We start from the raw sequence: 9,909 nt of genomic DNA, 5'->3' as shown, positions 1-9,909 counted from the left end.
TATCGAAGGCCTTCCTGAAGTCTAAGTATACAACATCCACCCCTACTCCTGCGTCCAGGCGTTTTGTAACCTGGTCATAAAAAGAAACTAGATTAGTCAGGCATACCTGCTACGAACCCGTGCTGGTTTCCCTTTGCCTAGGATGGAGGTGAGACTGACTGGCCTATAGTTGCCCGGGTCCTCCTTCCTCCCCTTCTTGAAAATGGGGACCACATTGGCCCTTTTCCAGTCCTCCGGGACCTGGCCCGTGCGCCATGAGTGTTCAAATATTACCACCAGTGGCTGTGCAATGACATCAGCCAATGCCTTCAGTACCCTCGGATGGAGCTCATCCGGGCCTGCCGACTTAAAGGTATCCAGTTCCTCCAAGTGACTCTGCACCATCTCAGGGTCTACGCATGGCAGTCTGGTGCTTTGCCGCTGCCTCTCTACAACCCCAGTGAGAGACTTGTCGTGCCCCTGTCTTAGGAACACTGAGGCAAAGAACTCGTTGAGGAGTTCAGCCTTGTCCCCCCTGTTCGTCACCAATTGCTTCTGCCCATTTAGTAGGGGTCCTATTCCACCCTGGGCCTTCCTTTTACTCCCTATATATCTAAAAAACAATTTTTTGTTATCCTTTACTTGGGATGCCATCCTCAGCTCCATGGTAGCTTTGGTCCGTCTAACTGCCTCCCTACAAGTGCGAGCAGAGGAGGTATACTCCTCTTTGGTAATCTCTCCCCATTTCCACTTTTTATATGCTCCCTTTTTAGTCTGCAGGCTGCCCTGGATTTATCTGGTCAGCCAAGGAAGCCTCCTGGCCCCTTTCCCTCTCTTTCCTCGCATTCTTCTTTCTCTTATCCTGAGGAAGCATTGGCTAGAAAAGAGGGTCTTTTTCACATAGCATTTGTCTGCAGCAGTGAGGCTGCTTCAATACTTTTCCCTGACCTGTCCTTCCCTTGCCGGCTCAGGTTGCCCCTTTACTTCTTCACGCCTTTTACTCTACAGACAGACACATCCAACTCAGCCTTGAGAGTGGTGTTCACTCAAAAACAGGAAGGAGTGGAATGTCCTACCACTTACACTAGTAGAAAATTAAATCCCGCAGAGAGAAGGTATGCTACCATTAAGTGGGAGTGCCTGGTGATAAAGTGGGCAGTAGAATATTGTAGATACTACTTAATGGGTTGGTAGTTTTGTAGGGGTGCATGGTCAGTTATCAAACAATAGTTATGTAAAACCCAAACTGATAATGCTCGCATTACTTGATGGACCCTGGCACTACAGACATTTATGTTCTCTTATTATATACAGGCCGGGTATGGATAATTAAGCTGTGGATTTCCTGTCAAGATGCAACGCTACAATGACGATGGCTGGGAGGCTAGAGGGACTACACCAGAGAAATGAGGACATGAGCAACACCAGTGGCAGGGAAAAAGATTATGCCCCAAGGTGATTTAAATGGGAGGGATATGTGGCAGCGAAGATCATGCTGCCAGGTCTAAGGATGGTCTAGGCTCAGGGGAAAGGGCCTTGAGGACCCCAAAGATGTCTGGAGAGCTAAGGGCTAGCACTCTTCTGGTGGAACTAGGTAAGTAAGCGATTTGCTCCAATAATCCTCTGTTGCTTACAGGAACAAAGGGGCAGCTTCCATCTTGTCTGCTGCCTTTCATGCTGCCCCACCAGCCAGCACCTTCCCCTCCCAATAGTGAGGACCACTGGTTCCCACTGAGAAGCCAGCATTTTATTTTTAAGGGTTTTTTTTGGTTGATTTCACAGATTTTGTGGACAATCCTGGCTTTTACAGTTTCCACAAAATCTGTGAAACCACAATTAAGCAGGTCTCTATTGGTTGGTCTTAGTGCATTATCATATCCTTTCCATTCTTATTAAAAATGTTATTGCAATTAAAATTCTATTTTGAAAACTGGATACTTTATTTTACCATAAAACATTTCAAAACTTTGTTTAACTTCCAGGTAACGTTTAAACAAAAATTAAAACATTTAATAAAAGGGCCAGCAGAAGCATAGAGAAGTACATGCAGATATATACACATGCATGCTCTAAGATTCAAATCTAAAAAAGTGTGCACCAATAATGGGACTCTGGTGGAATTTAGGTGCCAAAGTCCAAGAGACCAGTCCACAAAACCCACCCCACAAAATCCATTTAAGTTTACACCAGTAAAATAAGTTGCCTAAGCACAAAGTGCTGCTCCTAGCCACACCAGAACTGCTGCCATCTCAGCACTTATCTCCTGCCTGTGCCTGTTTGAGATTCACAAACTTGATGCCTTGGATCCTATCTCCTGCTTCATCTTTCTCCTATGAGTCCTACGTTCTTAGGAGACCAGCTTCAACAGAAAGTGTGGAAAGTGCGCCCATCCTAGCCTTGCCTGGTGGTTAAGGTACTTCACTGAGAGATGGAAGTTTGATACTCTTTAAGTAAGGAGGGAATAGGGCTCAGGTCCCATACTTCCTAGGCAAAGGGTCTAACCAATAGGCTGTTATATGAAAGATAGGCAGCACCACCACCATTTTAAAGGAAAAGAGTGAGTCAGTCATCCATTCTCAAAGGCATGACTTTAAATACCTAAAAAAAAAAGGGGATATGGAAAAAAAGTCTCGCATAGATGCCCAATTCAGGGCTATAGAGAAGCACCTAAATCCAGGAGGGAACTGTAATTTCAGACATGTCCCTTTCTCTAGTTTTTCATATTGGCTATCTTGGGAGTCATTTCCTCTCCCGCCACCCTCCATTGCTTGCACCCTCACTCAGCATATTGGTGTCTAATTTGAGTTTGTGAATTCCATTCTAGAAGCCAGGGACCCAAAAGTTTGGTGTTGATCTGGGTTTAAATTCAGCTATGAATACTTACTCTAGTACAGTGGCATTTCATTAGTAATCTCAGACCATTTTACTAAGGATGCAAGCACCATTAGCCCCGTTTACAGATGGTACTTGCGTGCCCACTGCTCATATGCTCAGATAATACCACGTGAGCACATTCATGGATGGATCTAGTATTTTGAAAAGTGGGATGCAGACTGTGGCACATCATCACATATAACAAAATATATATTTTTCTATAATTAAAGAGAAACTAGATGCTTTACTAATATGTTACGGGCTTAGCACTCAGTTTAAGATGAAGGCAAAAACAAATACAACTATTAGAATGTGCATTCATTTACTAGATTATATGTAAAGCTTATAAAAATGCAACAAATTAAGCAAAAAATAGTCAAAATATATTGTCATCAGTCTCATAATCATTCTAGTTAAATGTATATCTTTTATTCAGATTCATAAAATAAAATATGGCCTCTGAGCATCTTGATAGTGCATCCAATATATCACTATCAGTCATTTCTACACCTGAATTAATATAACCACATCTGATTTAAGGCTTTTAGCTAGAGCTAATAACAGTCTGTGTAGCCATGAAATGAAGAGATGTTACCAGGAATGGCTAACAGACAGGAAAATTGCAGGAGAAAGGATAGTTTGAATAGTGGAACATAACAACCATTAAAACAGAGGGAGGGTCATTAACACCTATAGAGTGAAGAGAGATTAGCAGGAATCACAGAGATGATAATGAGCCATGAAGCCAATTGACTCTCTTAACGCTGCCTGAGTAAAAATGTTGTTGTCCTTCCCAGGCGGCTGGTTTTAAAGTTTGGGTAGAGCAGGAATCAAAGTGGAGTGTACCTACAGCACTACACTTCCCTGGTTTTGCCCCTGAGCTCATTTATGTTAGGACAATAGCAGAAGCTATAGTGGGAAAGAAAAATATTGGTGAGTGAAGATGACACACTGTTATAATGGTGTAATTCATTCCACAAAAGTTTGAAAGTTAATTGAAAGTATGAGTCTCTCAACTTAAAGTATACAGGCAGTCCTCGACTTATGTTTCGAGTTACAACATTTTGCACTTACAACATTTATAAATTGACACCCTGTTTCCACTTTATGGTGTCAATTTCAACTTACAATGCTTGATCCGCTGCAACACCACACCAGCGAACAAGTACGCTGTGTCGTTCATCTCCCTGGAGAACATTTGTTCAAACTTGCTTGGACACTTTCTTTAAGAAACCAAACAAGACTCCAGAAAAACCTGCAGCCAAGATTCCTAAGAAGACTCCAGCCAAGAACCATTCAAAAAGTCCAGCCAAGAGCCTTTCCAAAAGTCCAGCAAAGTCACCTCTAAGAAGTCCTTCCAAATCAATATGATTGCTATTTACTAAAAAAATACGTTAATGTAGCTATATTACTCATCTATAATTGATCGAGTACAAAATTCTGGGGTATTTTTGGTGAAAATAGGGTATCGGGCCTTGGTTCTGGAAAAAAGCCCCCATTTATAACATTGTTTCTTATGAGAAAATTGGGTCCGAGTTACAATGTTTCGACTTAAGACACGGTTTTCAGGAACCAATTGTGTCATAAGTCCGAGGTCTGCCTGTGCTTTGGGAGTGTTAAGGAGCAATGCTTCTAAAAGAATGGCACTGAATTGAATATATGTAGAATGGGATAAGATCTGTTATTTTGGGAGTAAGAGCTTATGAATTTGTCACCAGTGTTAAGGTACTGGGTACTATCATAAGATGGACTTATCCAATCATAGATAAGGTAGCATTAAAAATAGTCATATTTTGTAATTATGTGGCATCTTTTCCATTAATGTTTTGATGGAGTCTTTATAAAAAGTAAGTGCAGTTTCACAGCCCCCTTATAAGAAAGGGAACTTTTTGACCCATCTCACATATGGGCAAACTGAGCCTCAGGGCAGTGGTTTCCCAAGGTCACAAAGCAAGAGAGGGAGACAAAACAGAAAGGTCTGACTTTCCATTTCCTGTTTGAATGTTGTTTTACTGTTAAATCATTTATTCAAAATGTGTCGTGGTCACATTCTCATCTGAGCGCCTAAGAAAGTATAGATGTATTTTTGGTTGAGAAAGGGAGCCTATCTAGAAAAAGACTCATGTTTTCAAAGACATGGGATTTGAGAGGCTGAGATTCACCATATTACCATTACATACCTTTACATCGGCCCCATCATGTCATGCTTAGTGAGTAGCACAGTGTATCTTATACGTGGTCAACAGTGAATGAGAGATTTTCTTCTTTGCTATTCATGATCTGCTGAGGCATGTGAAGCTGTTTGCAGTTATTAATAACCTCATCTCCAGACATATTTGGGTAGTGCATGGTCAGGTTTATTAATGTCCTGAAGCAATTCCTGTCTCTCACCCAGGAAGCTGCAATCTGGCAGAACCTGCTTCTAATAATAGATTTGGGGAACATTATCTGTCAGAGGTGGGATGGATCTCAAATACTGCATCTTAAATATCTGTTTACAGGAATAATTCAAAAAAAGTCTGAACGTTTACAGAGGGAACATGATTTATATTGAAAAATGTTGTAAATATTGCCAGTTGTGACCTTCTAGAGTCCTAGGATTATGCTACAAGATTTCCGTCTTCACTTGAAATTCCTAAAAGGACACATTTCTAGGAAAGGAATCATAACAACAAAACCCACTTAGAACTAATTGGGTAACATGGATGTCAGATTAGGGAATCTGAAAATCCAGTAGAATGGGAACCTTGTAAATCAGAATTCCAGAGGCATTGGCATTTTCTGCAAGTAGAATGAATTTGTACAACAGGCAGATAACATTTCTACTGTGAAAACAACTGCATAGAATATATTCCACCCCAGAAATGTGTCAAAAGATAAATCTATAGAAATGCGGCTCAATCCAGCTAACAGATCTTGGTCCTCAAAGATAGCTTTCTACTTTGATTGAAGATTTTCAGAGGCCCATGTGGAATTCACTCCATAAAAAAATACAGCAATTGATAACAAAAGATACAGAGGGAAAAATAGGCAGTGGCAGGAATACTGGAAACAGCAAGACTGCAAATTCCCTCTCTTTGGGATATATTTGATGAACTGTTTTGTGAGCTATGAAGGAGTGCCCCTGAGTTGTACAGTCCTAGTGTCGGAGAGAGTGTAGTTCCACAGCTACTCACCTGTGTTCAGCCTCTCATATTTTTCAGACATCAAAGTTAGTTATGTGCGCGCACATATAGCCTCCAGAAAATTCATATGACAATATTTCAAGATAAAAGAATCAGTTGGTAAAGCAAATAAATTGATGCAATCTGTATTTGTTCTGTATAAGCTCTTGTGCTGCTGCAATCGTTACAACTTAATGCCTTTCACTGATATATGAACAAACATGCCCAAGCTGTCATGTTGGTTTGTTCACTCCCTCAAGCTATCTCCAGTGGAGAACTATATGTGCAGTGGAGCATTTAGTTTTGGTGGATTTTCTTTATTTTAAGTTTAAATGTATGTGCTGCACCATATAGAAAAGGCAGGTCAAAGTTGTACATCTTATACTTTGAGCAGAAGCTGGTGAGGTCTGTGCTGGTCCTTAGCTTCAGGAGAAAATCACATCACAGTGAGAGCATCTACACATGTATTTAATACACTGCAATAAACTCCAGTGCATATCGTACCAGAGTTTATTGTTCCCAGGGCCTCATTTAAATGTACACCCAGGACTGCAGCACGTTGGGTCGGAGCAGCCGCAGCTGGCAGGGGGCCCAGGGGCTCAGCCTGCCAGTCCGGGCTTTCTCTAACCCAGCTCAGTGTGCTGGGGAGGGGCTGGCTTGGGCATGAGCATGTTACAGCATGGGACTAGCCTGCAGGCAGCCCCCAACACTGAAACACCCTTGTGCCCTAACCAGCCCCATCAACATCTACACATGCATTGCTGTGCACTAAATGTCACTGTAGAATAGTACTTGTGTTTACAAGTATTAACCTACAGCAGAGTTAATTAGTTTACTGCGGCCTAATAGGGCTACACGTGTAGATGCTGAGACTTTACTGTGGAGCTAATTAGGCAGCTCTTTGGTAAATGACTCATGTAGATGCACCCAGTGCTGTCAAAAAAGATGTTTTATACATGGACCAGCTTCACCCTTTTTGTGCAAGAGGATCAGAGTTGTCAACCACATCCTTCATGGCAGGGCTTCACACAGTCTTTTAGAGATATTAGGGTAGGCCATAAAGCAGCTTGAAAATAAGATGGAGACCATGAATTTGGCTCTGTATTATGTGGGGGAAGCTAGTGTAGTCAGGGAAGGACATTTTGATATGCTGTGAACAGACTGTGTCTGTGAACAGACATACTGCAACATTCTGTACTGGCTGGACTTCCCTAAGGGTCATGAGATTCATGGATAGGCCATATAGCATGGCTGTAATCCAGACACAAGGTGACAAAGACTTGTAGAACCTAAGCCGGATCATTGTTCACCAGGTTGGGTCAGAAGCTCCAAGGAAGCTGGAAATGCTAGAAACATTATGAGCAGGTCCTGCTTTGTGAGACCTTAGCATTGGCAGAGAATCCAGGACACTCCTAAGCTAGGTTGAATTGACCAGTTATGCACACGCACTTTGACCAAAGAAGACCACACCACTTATATAAATTCTTAGGAACATAAGGCATTGGAAGTGACTCCCAAGTCATCAGTACAAACCCTGCAACCATGTTTGTAAATTTTTAATAAGGTCCACCTTAGAAACAGTCAGGTTTCTTGCCCCCAATACTGGAAGGCTATTCCAGAAACTCACTTCTCTGATAGCCACAAACCTTCTAATATGTAGTCTATGTTTATTCATAGCTAGTTTATAACCTTTGTATTTGTGCCAGTGTTGTTCTCTAGCTCATAATCTTCAAAGAGCCGTATGATGTCCACCAACTGAATTGCGTCTTACTTGGATTCAGCTTCATCCTGGGTCTGAACACATTCAAGCACTAAGCCATCTTTCTGGTAACAGTACAATCCAGTGCTATGAATGATGTAGAGAGCATCCCCCCTGTATCAAGTCACTGTAGTAACCCCCGGTAACCTGCCTCATGCATGACTTGAATATCTGAGTCTTCTAGTTCAAATACCACAGAGAGGCCAGAAGGATGCGCTGGATGTGTGCCATCTATCCACTGACAGAAGAAGATCCTCCTTCAGGGAGGAAGTATTTTGTTGTGGAAACTGAGGGGACATAATTCACAGCTGATAAGTTCTAGTTAAAAGCCTACCTGCAGCCTGTTATCTTAGCAATGTGGCCTCTTATTCTGCAGCAATGGATAAAGATGCAAAATGAGCTTAGATACTGGTGAGGATGTGAGGTGCCTATGGGTGATTGCACTGAGACTGCTGCTACAAGGATCAAAGGCAAAAAGGTAAAACAGTTTGAAGATGTTGGGTGCCTACAGATGCAGAACAGCCAAGAATCTCGAAGGCTAAGTACAGACAGTCAGTAAGCCACATGCCTGCAGTGGCTCAGGCCAGAAGCTGGGGGGCCCTAGAGCATGGCTGTCTGGTAGCCAGCATGAGCTGTGTGTTTGCTTCCTCTTCCTGCAGCCCCCAAAGTCTCTGGGATTTGCAGTCCAGACTCAAAGCAGCAGGACTCTGCAGGGTTGCTCATCACTTCCTCTTCCTGCTTCCTGGTACCTCTGGGATTTGTAGTTCACAGTTGCAGCCAGCACTAAGTAAGCAGGGCAGAGCAGCTTCATACTTGGGGGAAGGGATGTTTAACCCCCCTCCCTAGTTCTAGACCCCAGTAAGGGTTTGCCTGGGGGTCGGGGGCAGTGAGGCCAGCCCTCACTGCTCCAGCTAGGGAGCAGAGGGGCAGGACCAGCCCTGCTCTCTGGAGCAGACAGCACAGCCCAGGGCTGCAAAATGCTGGGGGGACTCTGATTTAACTTGAACCAGGAAATTGTCTGGGACAGAAGTTTCATAAACTGGTTTGACCTAGATCAGTTAAATCTGATACCACATTCAACCAGGTTTATCGTAAACCAGTTTCAGCCATTTAAAAACTGGTTCACATGCACTGAGCTTCTATTCTGTTACATGTTTAAACCAGTTTTTGATAATCCAGTTTGTGTAACTTCTGTCCCTAGCCAAAAAGGGAAAGAAATTCTGTTTTTAAGAGTTAAGAGCTAGCTGACTGCTGGGATCTCAAAAATGAGGGCTATTTCATTGGCATGCTAGAAATACAGAACTGGAGGGGACCTGCTGGTTATATTGATTTTAGTTCCTTGCAATTGCTGGCACTCACATTATGTTATCCCTTTCACAAGCAGTGTGCTTATTGCTCCTGCTCCCTTTTTTTTTGTAGTTTTATTATCATTGTAACTATAACAACAGATGATGTGAACTGTACCATGAATGATCAATCCTGCATTTGAGCAGTGACCAGAGAGTGACATTTTTTTTTCACAAAAATGTTTGGTGGAGCCCCTAGCTGGTTTCCTGTAGGCTTAAAGTATCTGAAATGCAAATTCAATATAAAACTCAGTGCAGGAGTTGCCATTCCCAGTGAGCACTTTTAACAGAGCTGTCTCTTGTTTCAGAAGCTGATAAGCATGATTGCAAGCCTTCTTGACAAAATTACTTTACTTGCTGTCCGATAGAGCAGGAGGGTCAAACATATGGCATACAGACTGATGTTGCCTGCAGAGCTGCTCTATCCAGCCAGCTGGGCTAGTGTGCTGTGGAGTCTGGGGGTGCAGGCAGCAGTAGGCAGGACCTGCTGCAGAATCTGAGGCTCTGGGCCCAGGTTGGTGTCAGCAGGGGGCAAGTGAGGGCTGTGCTTGGGTCCTGGCTGTTTGGTCGCCACCAAACGGGTGTAAGCAGGAGGAACTATGCTTCCTGATTGCAAGTAAGAACCCAGACTTAGTAGGGCTCACAGAAACCTGGTGGGACCCTTCCTACGACTGGGTGGTGGGCATTCAGGGGTACACCCTATGTAGAAGAGACAGGACAGAGAGGAAAGGTGTGGGGGGGTTGTGCTCTATGTCAAAGAGCACCTCACATCATCAAGGATTAGCTT

General features: G+C 43.0%; 1 long non-coding RNA gene across 1 annotated transcript in view; it reads left to right on the top strand.

Annotated features, from left to right (window-relative positions):
- The window catches only part of LOC102388862, a 7,044-nt gene extending 5,170 nt beyond the window's left edge, over positions 1-1,874 (top strand). The window contains exon 3 of the long non-coding RNA XR_003094876.1: positions 1,294-1,874. This is a non-coding gene — a long non-coding RNA (uncharacterized LOC102388862). The remainder of the gene's footprint in view (positions 1-1,293) is intronic.
- The last annotated feature ends 8,035 nt before the right edge of the window (positions 1,875-9,909 follow it).

The sequence above is a fragment of the Alligator sinensis genome, unplaced genomic scaffold (genome assembly GCF_000455745.1).
Source record: "Alligator sinensis unplaced genomic scaffold, ASM45574v1 scaffold141_1, whole genome shotgun sequence".
NCBI classification, from domain to species: Eukaryota; Metazoa; Chordata; order Crocodylia; family Alligatoridae; genus Alligator; species Alligator sinensis.
The sequence above is the reverse complement of the archived record's forward strand: the minus strand, read 5'-3'. Positions and strand labels throughout refer to the sequence as shown.